This window comes from Piliocolobus tephrosceles, chromosome 7, assembly GCF_002776525.5.
Source record: "Piliocolobus tephrosceles isolate RC106 chromosome 7, ASM277652v3, whole genome shotgun sequence".
Classification (NCBI taxonomy): domain Eukaryota; kingdom Metazoa; phylum Chordata; class Mammalia; order Primates; family Cercopithecidae; genus Piliocolobus; species Piliocolobus tephrosceles.
Genome location: NC_045440.1, coordinates 81,955,163 through 81,969,563, shown reverse-complemented (window position 1 = coordinate 81,969,563; position 14,401 = coordinate 81,955,163). Strand labels below are relative to the sequence as shown.

The 14,401-nt window shown below is 39.2% G+C and overlaps 1 protein-coding gene across 4 annotated transcripts in view; it reads left to right on the top strand.

Annotated features, from left to right (window-relative positions):
* Positions 1–14,401, top strand: part of PAG1 (phosphoprotein membrane anchor with glycosphingolipid microdomains 1) — a 143,638-nt gene that overhangs the window by 75,132 nt on the left and 54,105 nt on the right. For all 4 annotated transcript variants that reach the window (XM_023227825.2, XM_023227824.2, XM_023227826.2 and 1 more), the window contains one exon: positions 4,472–4,565. The gene's annotated coding sequence lies outside the window, so the exon portion shown is untranslated. The remainder of the gene's footprint in view (positions 1–4,471; positions 4,566–14,401) is intronic.

Below are 14,401 nucleotides of genomic sequence, written 5' to 3'. Positions count from 1 at the left end.
AGGGATTCCTTGGGATGGAGGAAGCCCTTTGTTATGGAAGGGGATTCAGCATAGGTAGATTAGGAGGTCTAAGTTTTGTTTATTGGTTTATTTCCATTGCAATATAGATAAAGTGTTTACTGGAATGATGTTTGCATGTGAGAAATATTGCTGTAGTAGTATACCAATCATGAGCAACCTGTAATCCTACTCTCTTCTCTGTCTTCAGGGACTGTGAGTGAGGTTTTATTATAGCAACACCCTTGAGCCTACTCTGATTTTTTTTAAATGAATTCACTCAATCAGTGAATAAATATTGAGCAATTACTATATTCCAAGCACTGTGATTCATTCCGTGCTCAGTACATTGAACTGTTGTGTTTAACCAAGTCCTTTTGACATTGCAGTTATAGATGAGATGTCACGAACATTGTAGAAAGGCTTCAAGTATCAAGTGGGGTTGATTTATGGATGACCTTTAAGTTTCTTTTAAATTTGAGAATCTATAATTGAGCTTCATGATTCTAGTCTCATACTGAGTAGTTATCTTGCCTCCGGGTACAGTTTTTAAAAGTCAGACATGAATTTGGAGTAGATTGCTGAAGTCTGTTCTCCTCAATCCCTATATTTGTCTACCCAGATAGCAGGGAGATACACTCTCAACATCATTACTCCTTCCCCAGAAGAGACTGTTAGGATATAACCTTGAGAAAACACTCCTTTCCTTAGACCCTCTTCAGCACTGCCAGCAGGGGCTCAGCTCAGGCCATCTGTCAGGTGCGCATCTCATCCCTCAGGGTTTCAGTGTCCCAGAATGGAGCTCTGTTTCAGTTCTGCTGAGTGGCTTTAGCCAGAACAACAGTTCAGGTTAGTTTGGTAAAAACACATCCTGAACTCCTGGAGTTCACTTGTTTGGGCCTTCTTATGAATGTCATCATCAGTATTAAGAAGTCGCCAACCGTCCTCATGAAAACTGTCAGAGAGCCAGGTGTAACAGAAACTGCTGAGTGTGGCATTCCATGGACAGGATATGTGGGTTTCAGGGAGAGGTCACATTTGACTAGATCATCAGTATCAGAAGTCCTAAAATTCCATTCGGTGGAAAAAGAAATCAATATTGGAAGTATGGGATTTCTGTTTGATTGGGTCAATGATCATTTGCAGTGATCAACCTTATTATCTCTATACCCCGATAACCTAATTATCTCTATCACCCTTGGAAATAATCAGCAACATGAAAGGAGACCTAAAGGAGTGTTTGGTCTATCAGAATTATACTCAAGTTGCCCCAGTCAGGGCATGACAGTTTGCAGTGCAGCTAGGTTATCTGCTTAGAGTCACAACTCCCATGATTCCAGCTAAAATTATTTTGGGGTTTGCCTTTTTTTTTAAGATTGATCTGAAAAATGACTGATGCTTATAACATCCAAATCCTTGGAATATTATTTTTCATAAGAACTTTATTTAGATGCAATTCACATACCATACAAGTCATCCATTTAAAGTGCAACTATCAATTTTAGGACATTTTCATCACCCCTTCTCCCCCAGCTCTAAGGAACACAAATCTGCTTTCTACCTCTATATAATTTGCCTATTTTGGACATTTCTTATAAACAGAATCATATAATATGTTTTTCATGACTGGTTTATTTCACTTAGCATGTTTTCAGGGTTCATCCATGTTGTAACATGTACCAGTATTTTATTCTGTTTTATGGCTGAATAATTTTTTTTTGTATGGATATACCACATTTTGTGTATACCCATTCACTAGTTGAGGGACATTGTTTCTACTTCTTTTGGTATTACAAATAATGCTTCTGTGAAGATCTATGTGCAAGTTTTTTTGTGGATGTGTAGTTACATTTCTTTTGCTATATACTTGGGTGTGGAATTGCTGGGTCCCATGGTAACTCTCTGTTTAACATTCTGAGGAACTGCCAGACTATTTCAAAGCAGCTGCGTCATTTTACATTCCCATCAGCAGGGCATGGGGGTTCTGATATCTCTACATCCTCTGAACACTTGTTATTAGCTTAGACATGTTTACTATGGCCAAGTGCAAATCACTAGGAAGGTATGAAGTGGTATCTCATTGTGGTTGATTTGCACTTTGTTGATGGCTACTGATGTTGAGCATCTTTTCATGTGTTTATCGATTATTTGTGTATCTTTTTTGGAGAAAAATCTCTTCAGATCCTTTGCCTATATTTGGTTGGGTTGTCTTTTTGTTATTGAGTTGTAAGAGTTATTTATATATTCTCTATATATAAAATCCCTTATCACATACGATTTGCATATATTTTCTTCTATTCTTTGGGTTGTCTTTTCATTATCTTAATATTGTCCTTTAAATTACAAATATTTTTATTTTAATGAAGTCCAGTTTATCTGTTTCTTCTCTAGTTGGCTTGTGCTTTTGGGGTCACATGCCTCTGCCAAATCTGAGCTCATGAAGATTTAGCTCTTTGGTTCTTTTCTAACAGTAGTTTACACTCTTACATTTAGGTATTTGATCCATTTTGCATTAACTTTTTCTGTAGTCTGAGTTAAGGATCCAACTTTATTCTTTTATATATGGCTGTCTAGTTGTTCCAGAATCATTCGTTGAAAAAGCCTGTCCTTTCCCCATTGAATAGACTTGGCACCCTTGCCAAAAACTCAATTGGCCATATAATTGAAGGAATATAAATCTATGGGTTTATTCCTGGATGCTAAAGTATTGATTTATGTGTCTATCCTTATGACAGTACCACAGCGTCTTGATAACCTTGTTTTCTTGGAATATTTTTAAGTCACAAAATGTATATTCTGAAAATTCAAAACTGTACACCATTTTTGTATTATTAAATTAACTGTCAAATCTTGTCTCCAATTTTCAAATCAGGATTGTACTCATATCTGGTAATAGAGAAATCACATCCAAACATTATTTTTAATACACCTTAATAGCATTTGACATTTTCTAAAAAAATTGTTAATTCTTTAAATTTTACCTTTTAACTGCAGCAATTTGATTTAGATAATTAAATCTTGCTCATATTTCTGACCAATTCAGGAGAATTTCCTGATTGACCATGATGACAAGGAAAAGTGGAGAGGCTTATGATTGGAATCCACATCTAAATATATCTGCATGGCAGGGCTTCAGAAGGAGGCTTGACTTGAAGTCTAATAAAAGAGTGGAACGATGGCTTGGGAACTCAGTTGTCTATCAAGCCCTGCATGCAGCAAAGCCCTGTCTCCTAGTTGATGTGATTGACAGCAGAAAGACCTGGAGTCGGCTTAGAAGAAGACAGCCCATGATTGTGTGTCTTGTTCTGGTCTTTTTACACTTATTAAAAGAAAATAATAATGTAGCTAAATGCAGTGGCAAACAAAAGGCAGCAGTTTCTCACTTTCAAACTGTCAGGGAAACAATAGATATACCTCAAGATAATATAAATATTCTGCTGACTCTGCTATCAGAGAAAGCAACACACAGTCTAAGATGATAATATGTGGTTCTAACAAAAGAACATCAGTAGATGCAAATCTAGAAGGCTCATGTTCCACTCCGTTCGTTAGGTTGGAAATCGGGAATTAAACCTCAGTTGGTTAAAATGATTGAGAGGTTCTGAATCTTAGTCAACAGCCAGGATATTCTCCTTAGAGCGTAAACACAGCCGTTCTTTCATCCGTTCATTCGTTCGTTCATTCCTTCATTCCGTCCCTCTCCCCTCCTCCCTTTCACACTGCACTTGTCATGGTGTCTTATGTAAAGTAAGTGTTCAATATGGGAGAGACTTATTTGAGGATGGGAAGAGAACTAGAGAGGAAGGGGGCTGGAGGAAGGACTAGGCACCAAAAACAGCAGAACAACAGGTAGGACTGGGGAGCTGGTGAATCAAGAGGGAGAGCAAGGGAAGTCGCCCATGTATCCTCTCCTTCTCTGAACATCTTCCCCATTTCCACAGCAGAATGTGTGAAGGGATGACTCGGGGCTAGATCTGCATGTCGTCCAGGTCACACTGTTCACACTGCACCAAAGTCTCCTTCTAATAAGAAATTTTCAGAACTGAATCACAGCTTACCTTACCAAAAAGTATAAATGCTCTTTTCAAACAAATCACTTGTTTTATTTCAAATGCAGAAAACAGTTACTTGAATGAGTATCACTGTAGTAACACAGAGATTTACTTGGCATAACTAGGGAAAATATGGAAAGAGCAAGTAAATTGATTTGTATTTGATTAGACACTTGGCTTTTTTTTATTAAAATTTTTTGGGGAGATATGAACTTTTCTTTATTGAAATTTTTAATTTAATTGTTAATGTCTATAGTTGTGCCTCTACATTTCAGTTTGCTTTGTTCAGGAAGGAATATAAGAATATAAGTCTCAGTGTTTGGTGTAAGTACACTAGCATTTTTACAGTGAACTGAACAAGTATCTTTCACAGTGTATATCCATCTGCCTTTTTTTCTAACTTTCCTTCTCTTTGGCTATAGGCCAAGAAAGAAGAGAGAACTCTCACCACGACATTTCAAAAGGAATACATTGCCAGAATTTGGAATACTGTTCTGGACAAACATTTCCTCCAAGGTAAATATTACCATTGTACCAATGAAGGGACACACCATTAGGCTTTTCGAATGGCAGTGGCACAACACAAAGGTTTAATTGTTTAGTCTCATACAGACCTAGAGTGATATGAGAGAAAGAGAGAGAGAGAAAGAGAGACAGAGAAGAAAGCAGTGCTGTTGGGGTATCCTGCAGCCTCTTCTAAATGTGTTACCAGGAGAATGCCATCAGAATCTGGGAGCTCACTGAGCTGTATGGAAAATGTGTGGGAAATGAGGAGGAAAGAAGAGGCTGGCCTTTTTTCTTCGTGTTACAGATACTCATGAACACAAAAGCCAGTGGGGTTTGATTATGAAAATAACATTTCATCCTTTATGAGCAAAAAACTGAGTAGTTTCCTTTAGAGGTTAAAATAAAATATATGCTGTATTCATGTCACAGGAGGGGAAAGCCTAAATCAAAATAGTTTACACCAACTGAGACAAGTATGAAAGATTTTAAGGAACTCCATGTTCTTCTGTGAAAATACCTGCTAAGTAAGCCTTCAGTAAGTCTTCCATTGGTTTGTGAGAAATGCTTCATGAAGTTCTTGTTTTGGAAATCTTATATTTAATGCCTCTTGTGGGGAGGGGTGTGTGTGTCTGTGTGTGTGTGTGTGTGTGTGTGTGTGAGAGAGAGAGAAAAAGAGAGAGAGACCAAAGAAGAATCTGTCAGCATGATACTATATGTTTCAGAGGAGTAACTCTAGGCGCTTTCTTTGTGAATCATGAGCTTAGTGGGAATAAAGGCTTAACAGAAGCAGCCGAATTCATAGTCAGCTTTGGCATTCATGAATTAGCTGCCAATATTTTAGCACAAATTGCTGTATCATTTCTATGAAGTTCCCCTGTCACTGCTCAGTCTGTAGCTAAAAGCTGTCTTATTTTATCTGATGAAACGCCACCTAAAATTTTATCTGATGAAACACCTCCTTCCTTATAAAGATATTTGTGTACCCACACACACAGAAATGCAAAAACATATGATCCCCCTTAAAAGAAAATTAACTTGTCAACTTTCTCTCTTGAGAAGTTAATATGATATGGTTGACACTACCTAGCCCTTAGTGTTCTGGAAGGCAGTTTCCGACTGGCCAGGGGAGAGTCCTGTTTTCCTCCTCGGTCCTCACCCTGCTTATTCTCTTCTGAAGGGGTTGGGGTGAGGGAAATGTAGGCTGTACATTAGAGGAGAATTTTGTGATGCTATTCATTCTCTGTTCTGACAGAGAGGACATTGTTTGTTCACTGTAATAGGCTTGGCAGGAGTCTGTGCTGTGCGTACAGAATGGGAAAATAGCAGAGCAGTGGGAAATCTCAAAACTCCAAGCAGCAGATCAGCTTAGAAATTTTGCAAAAATCTATTTTAATAGCTTCTCATTACTGTCGATGTAAGTCGTAATTTGGGGAAACAGTTTTCCTCTCAGTGATAATTTTCTTCACATTGCATTATGCCTGCGTTACATGAAAAAAGTCTTTAAGATGCAGTATGCCTACCCAAGTACTGTAGTAACAGGAATTAAAATCAGGGAAGTTTAGAAATACTTGATGAACACACTAGACCTGCTTTGATATTGCCCTTTGTACGTCAGCATTCACAGTGGTACAAATGAAAATTAGCCTGTGTACGTCATCTGGTGGTTCACGGAAGCAAGTGTATGCTGCCACAGACAAGAGAAAAAAGACACATTTAAAGATGTGCATTGAGGTGAGAGGTGCACTGCTCGTTAGAGGGAGCCATGCCCCAAATGTTCAGAACTTTAAAGGCAACAACTGTAAAAGCAAAGGCTCAAAGCAGCGTGCAAACCCTGAACTGGAAGCTGAGCTGACCATGACTGAGGCCTGGCGTTTCTGCTTCTTGAGGCTATGTGTTCCCACTTCTCCCTGAGCACACAGACTGCACAATGTGATGGGCCCTGATAGCCCCAGGTGTCTGGGACCCTCATGTGTGTGCATGTGTGCCAGGCTGCTGTGTTCACAGACAGTATGTGAGCTAGAGAGTGGGAGAGCCTGCCCCACACCCAGCATCCCCAACAGCAGCTGTGGGGGCCCCTCGTCCTTAGGCTTAAAGAGAAATTTATCATGACTGCCCAATCTTGGCCTACATTCTTTTTTTTTTTTTTTTTTTTTGAGACGGAGTCTCGCTCTGTCGCCCAGGCTAGAGTGCAGTGGTGTGATCTCAGCTCACTGCAAGCTCCACCTCCTGAGTTCACACCATTCTCCCGCCTCAGCCTCCCTAGTAGCTAGGACTACAGGCACCCGCCACCACGCCCGGCTAATTTTTTGTATTTTTAGTAGAGACGGGGTTTCACCGTGTTAGCCAGGATGGTCTCAATCTCCTGACCTTGTGATCCACCCGCCTCAGCCTCCCAAAGTGCTGGGATTACAGGCGTGAGCCACCATGCCCAGCCTCTTGGCCTATATTCTTAAGAACAGCTCCCTGGATATTTTTATAAAAACTACATAATATAAATTATGAGACTTCTAAAATTCTATCTGTGGTAGTGTTAATATACAGTAGAGCATTGGATTATTGCAAATCCCTTTTATGTAGCCTGCATAAGGGTTAATCTTATGTAACAAAAGCAGGTCCTTTACTCCACCACTTGTAACATGATCCACATATATTATCTGCTTTGTTGTTTTTAAGTTTCTTGGTCTTTTAAAATGTATTTGTTAGACAATCTTTTTGATGATGCATTTGTTTGTCTTTTTAAAAATGTATAGAAATTGGCCAGCTATGGTGTCTCATGCCTAAATTTCTAGCACTTTGGAAGGCCGAGGTGGGCAGATTGCTTGAGTCTAGGAGTTTGAGACCAGCCTGGGCAACATGGCAAAACCCTGTCTCCACAAAAATTTGCCAAGCATGATGGCACATGCCTGTAGTCCCAGCTACCTGGGAGGCTGAAGTGGGAGGATCTCTTGATTCTGGAAGGCAGAGGCTGCAGTGAGCTGAGATCACACCACTGCACTCCAGTCAGAGTGACAGAACAAGACCCTGTCTCAAAAAAAAAAAAGTATAGAAACATAGTTATATGATGATATTTTCAAGTACATCACAAAGATAGCAAGAAAAAATCACCAAGGCTTCAATAAACTCCCTTTATTGTTTCTATTTGGTACTTTTTTAGGGTCTATTTTTCAAGTAGTTTTTATTTTATTGTTTTTCACAGCTGAGTTAAGGATTACTGAGGGACCTGAGGTCGAGGCAGGGCCAGGTTCTCCTGCTCCCTCCAGGGGCTCCTCGGAGGCGCTGCCTGCAGCAGCAGGACTGGCAGGTCCCTGGAAGACACCTTCGTGTGCAGGGTAATTGCTGGCCCATCTGTGCCTCTGCAGCCATGCCTCCTGTCGTGCCTGCTTGTTCCTTTCCTGCAGAATTTCCGATAACCACTGAGGCCAGATCTTTAGTACACACCAGTGACAGCTGGTTCTCCATAACCTGTGACCACAGTTCGCCAGAAAGCTGGGAGAGCCTGCAGGCAGCTAAGTCAGTGTGGGCACAGGCCTTTTGTGTGTCATCATCATGACGCAGGGGAGGATGCCCTAAAGCAAGGCATACAAGGGCCTTGTTTCACCAATGCTATATGTCACCATCTAGTATGAAAGAAAACGTTTATCGGTTGAGGGAAATTGGGGTAAACACTTAATGACCCTATTTTATTTTTGGTTTTTTTTGTGTTATTTTTCTGAGACAGAGCCTTGCTCTGTTGCCCAGGCTAGAGTACAACGGTGCTATCTGGGCTCACTGCAACCTCTGCTTCCCGGGTTCAAGTGATTCTTGTGCCTCAGCCTCCTGAATAGCTGGGATTAGAGGTGAATGATACTATTTTATTTAACAGACACTTATACTGTACCTAGAGTGAGGCAAGCACTGGTCTAAGCACTTTGCAAGTATTAAACTTTAATCTGCCCGATCACCCTATTACTATGACTAACATTCCTGTTTTACCGAAGAGGAAACTAAAGCTCAGAGAGGGTAAGTGACTTGCCAAAGAAGGGTAGAGACAGCACTGGCATCTACTCCAGGGTCTAGCATTAGGGCTCCATGCGTCTGAACACAGGTGTCTCCTGGACCATAGGAGAGCTTGCTTACCTGTCAGCCCCTTTGGGGTCTGTAAACACACACACTGCCCCCACAGAGGTACACACACCATGTTGCGTTGTCATTTTTGGAACTCTATCCCCATTGAGTGATGGCATTTGCTGCAGTGGAGGAAGAATTTGTCATTCCTGTCATTCTAGAATTCAAAGTGGGTGCGGACTAATGTTGCATGGTAAACAGGATTCCAGGTACCTCCTCCCATGGCTGTCAGGTTGAACTGCATTCTGTGGCATGCCTGCAGAGGAACGCCCGAGCAGCAGGTGGAGAAAGGACCAGGGTACTGCCCTGCCCCTCCTTTACAGCTTTTTCACTGGGGGGTCCCGGGCCCTTTGACATACCATGGCCCTGGGCACGGCAGTATAGCACGACCTGCCAGTATGGAGAGCAGCCGCTCTCCGGGGTGGACATTTGACCATTCCTCCCTCCCTGCTGCCATGGGAATTTAGACAGTTGCTCCTGGAGGCCTTGTCTTAACCCGGAACTTCCCAAAGTGGAATGTGAGGAGTTAGATGGGTGCAGCTCTCTCTCATTTGGGTGCCCCCAAAAGAGAAAAGAAAAAAAGGTTTATTCATGGTTGGATATGTTTGGGAGACATAGGTTCAGCAAAATTCAATTGATTTGCTTATTGCAGGATTTCTCAGAATTTTCTTGTGACTCTCCAAAGCAACATGTAGAATGTAGAATTTCCTAAATTTTATATTGTCTCAGGTGGGTGAAAATGTCTGTCAACATCACTTGGGCAGTGTTGTTATAAGGAGAGGTAAAAAAAAAAAAAAAAAAAAATTCCACTGTCACAGGAGGCAAACAGATATTGAGAGAAAAGTAGGGCTAATTTCTGCAATCTACTCATCTGACAAAGGGCTAATTTCCAGAATCTACAAAGAACTCAAACAAATATACAAGAAAAAAACAAACAACCCCATCAAAAAGTGGGGAAAGGATATGAACAGACGTTTCTCAAAAGAAGACATTCATACAGCCAACAGACACATGAAAAAATGCTCATCATCACTGGCCATCAGAGAAATGCAAATCAAAACCACAATGAGATACCATCTCACACCAGTTAGAATGGCAATCATTAAAAAATCAGGAAACAACAGGTGTTGGAGAGGATGTGGAGAAATAGGAACACTTTTACACTGTTGGTGGGATTGTAAACTAGTTCAACCATTATGGAAAACAGTATGGCAATTCCTCAAGGATTTAGAACTAGATGTACCATATGACCCAGCCATCCCACTACTGGGTATATACCCAAAGGATTATAAATTATTCTACTACAAAGACACATGCACACGTATGTTTATTGCAGCACTATTCACAATAGCAAAGACTTGGAATCAACCCAAATGTCCATCAGTGACAGACTGGATTAAGAAAATGTGGCACATATACACCATGGAATACTATGCAGCCATAAAAAAGGATGAGTTTGCGTCCTTTGTAGGGACATGGATGCAGCTGGAAACCATCATTCTTAGCAAACTATCACAAGAAGAGAAAACCAAACACCGCATGTTCTCACTCATAGGTGGGAACTGAACAATGAGTTCACTTGGACTCGGGAAGGGGAACATCACACACTGGGGCCTATCATGGGGAGGGGGGAGGGGGGAGGGATTGCACTGGGGAGTTATACCTGATATAAATGATGAATTGATGGGTGCTGACGAGTTGATGGGTGCAGCACACCAACATGGCACAGATATACATATGTAACAAACCTGCACGTTATGCACATGTACCCTAGAACTTAAAGTATAATAAAAAAATAAATAAAAACAAAAAAATAAAAAATAAATAAATAAATAAATAAAAAAGAAAAAAAGAAAAGTAATAAGCTACATTTGGGACCTCTAAATTCCAGTCCCTTTTTAAACTGATAGCTATTGGGACCTTAGAGCCTGAAATTTCTCATTTGTAAAATATGGAGGATAGAACTGAATTATCCCTAAGCTTTTTTCATCTTTATATGTTGGTGACTGTTTTGTTCCAGAAAAGTTTTAAGAATGAGATACAGTATACAACACATCAAATGAAAACTTGGTGAGGGTAAAATGAGGCACAGAGTATATAAGCTAAAAAAGATGGAAGAAGGAGGGAAGTTATTATGCAAACTACATTCTCTGAAATCCTGCATGGTTGATATGGTAGAACGAAATTTTGTTCTATGCTTTCTAAGAAACAGTTTGAAAAGGGAACTCTGACCATGACTTTGTAATTAACAGAGTCCTAAGCTAAAAACATTTTCCTAAAAGAAACAACTGGGCCGGGCGCGGTGGCTCAAGCCTGTAATCCCAGCACTTTGGGAGGCCGAGACGGGCGGATCACGAGGTCAGGAGATCGAGACCATCCTGGCTAACACGGTGAAACCCCGTCTCTACTAAAAATACAAAAAATTAGCCGGGCGAGGTGGCCGGCGCCTGTGGTCCCAGCTACTCGGGAGGCTGAGGCAGGAGAATGGCGTGAACCCGGGAGGCAGAGGTTGCAGTGAGCTGAGATCCGGCCACTGCACTCCAGCCTGGGCGACAGAGCAAGACTCCGTCTCAAAAAAAAAAAAAAAAGAAACAACTGTTCCCAGTTGGAACAAATTTTTCCCATGGCTTTTAACTCTGTGGTATGGTTCTTTGGTCTTTTCGGTAGAAATTTCAGCTCTGTGGCAGGCTGGCACCAAGATTTGGAACCTCAGTAGGTATGCTTCATAGGTACCTGTGGATACATAACATTTAATATACATCATCCTCATTTGCAGAACCATTACATGTTGTAGCCCGGCCCAACTTGCATATATGTGGAAGTGTTTGGGTCTTGACTCTGGACTCTGGAGTATTCTCTAGATCCTGGAGGGGCCATGTGCCAGGAGCCCAGGGGCATCAGCCGCTCTCCAGATGGCCTCCTTTGTGCATCCTCACATCAGTCCTGTGTGCACGCTTCTCCTTCCCGCATCTCTAACTTAGCATTGGCCGAGCCTGAATCGGGGTTTCCCAACAGCCTTTTCACAAAATCACTGTGATGCAAAGCTGTCCCAGGGATTTTAGGCTGTTCAGGGTGGTAAAGGTTCAAACCTAGGTTCTATTTTGAAAGTAATTATTAATAAATAAAATGATTACTTAAATACGTTGAAGAAAATAATACTGCTTCAGGACCTCTTAACAAATGTGAAGCTATTAGTGCCAGTCAGATGAGTGAACATGATTATGACTCACATAAACACTGCAAGCCCCCATGGGGGCTTTCATTCGTTTTTATAATTAGTCATTTACTGTTACTTTATACATAGAATAGATAACTGATTACAGACAGTAAGCAGAAGCAGCAACTGATATTGCGACGATTATCATCTGCAGTCATCTGGTCAAAATTCTGACAGACTTTTCATAGTGTAGATGATGTTTTATTTCTTAAACTGGGTGTTTATTTCCTAAATATGTGTGTTTATTGCGTTATTCTTTTAATCTTAAATATCTTAATGTGTTTGCAGAGTTTTATATTAGTCTATTAGGACATTTATATGGTATAAAATTGAATGTTGAAAAACGAAAAAGTAATGATAATCACATATAATTTGGCTTATATATATATACTGACATATATATATATACTCACTGCAAAGAAATGCATACAAACAGCAGCCTAAAGCTTTTTTATCTTGTCTCATTATTTTATAATTAAGCACAAAAATTATTGTAGATTGATTATTTTTGTCCAAAATGCAAGATTACCAAATATTCATGAATGAAAACTTTTATCTGTTTATCTATCATGACATATTAATTGTAGCTTGAAATTTATATAATTGGTCACAAAACCAAGTATATGCCCATCTGTCATTGCAAAAATTTGTCTACAAGTCATGCCTTTCATTACATGATGAATTTAAAGTAGACTAAATAGCACATCACTGTTAAATAAGGAAAGCGTCAAACTAGAATTAGTAAAATTTGTATTTAAATGAACTAGTTAATGTAACCTTTAATTACTAATTAACTTAAAATCAAGTAATTTTACTTAAGTCACTTCTTACGTGCCATAAAATTTTAAAATAATTAAAATATCTTCTATGGAGGTTTGCAAAAAATTTATGCAAGTCAAAAAACATGAAGCCTTTAAAGAAGCCAGGAAAAGATATTAAAATAATTATTTTTATTCAATTTAAAGAGAACCTTGCTGTTCTTAAGTAATTACTGGTAATTGGATAATATGAGGTCTGGTCAGTTGCAGAAGGGAGATTAAAGCCCAATGGGATAGTCAGCTGATTTGAAGAAAATGTTATAAAGCAGCTCTTACTGTGCCTTGCCCTGTCCACATCATAGAAAAATCTCCTACAATTTCCTGTCCCAGCTCTCAGTGAAAATCAGGGATCACCTCTTCAAATGAATACTAACCTTAAATATGCCATACAAATCCCTAAACTGTTATGTTCTTTTTTATTGAAGATATACATAGATTTTGAAACTATTTTGAAATACCAATTATAAATTAGTAAAATTTTCCCAGTGATATGTGGGCATTATTGTGAAATGAAATACCTTTAACCTGTAATTTATTGATTTATGGGCACTATTGTGCCCAGAGATTATTTAGAAAAAATATAGTAAGTAAATTTTACATCTACTATTACATCCAAATGTGGCTAACAATTCAGAATAATTTAGATAAGCATCATTGTTTTCCAGCAATATTGGCATTGTTTGGCTGTTCCAATTGTTCATTTTAAAACCCAACTGTTATCAGACTAACTGTGATTTAACAAAACTTTGGTAAATGTCTAAAGAAGCCTTTCAATAAATATGATCTAAGGAAAGAGAAATATACAGAAATGAAATGACTTTTACATTTAATTAATTGAAGTAATTTGCAACATTTTTCTGAATTGCAGTTAGCTTTCATTTTCAGACTTTGGAAGAACAAGTCATTTGTACCAGGAAGTACATGGTAAAGAACTATGTTTGGCAACTTAGAGAACATTTTTAGCATTTGAATCTCCCTATTTATAGTACAGCATCAGGCATAGTAAAATGTTTGGCATTTCTATAAGGGATGCAAATGCCTTAACATTCACTGTTGTGATCTAACAATTCATTTCAGAGTAAGATGAATCAGTCTTGTTTGGAAAATGTTTTACACAAATACTGGCAAGGAAACTATCACTGCATTTCTGTGGATTTTAAAAATGCAGACTCCTCTAAAGTAAATGGTGACAAATTGCACAATGTTTTTTTATTACCATGCTTCTATGTGAACTGACTTTTATTACTTTAAATTCTCACACTACTCTACTGCATTCCTTGCTTTTTAGATTTTGTTAATCCATGCTGGAATCAGAAACTCTGTTTCCAGGTCCTTCTAAATGTCAAATTCTTTTTAACCTAACCTTCCTTTAATCCACAATGTTTTCATCATAATTGAAACCACAGATTACTCCATTAACATATGCCCTTTTCTTTTACATTAGAGAACGTGAGAATTGTAATTTGTAGGATTTTGCCCTTAATTTGCTACATAGAAGATAAATACTCATATTCTGTCTCTCTCTGTATCACACACACACACACACACACACACACACAAACACATAGGCACACACACACACACACACTTGAAGTAATGAAAAATGAGCAGACTAAATGTAATGCAGCATCCTAGATGGGATCCTGGAACCAAAAATAAAAGGACATTAGGTACAAATTAGGGAAATCCAAATAATAATAATGTAC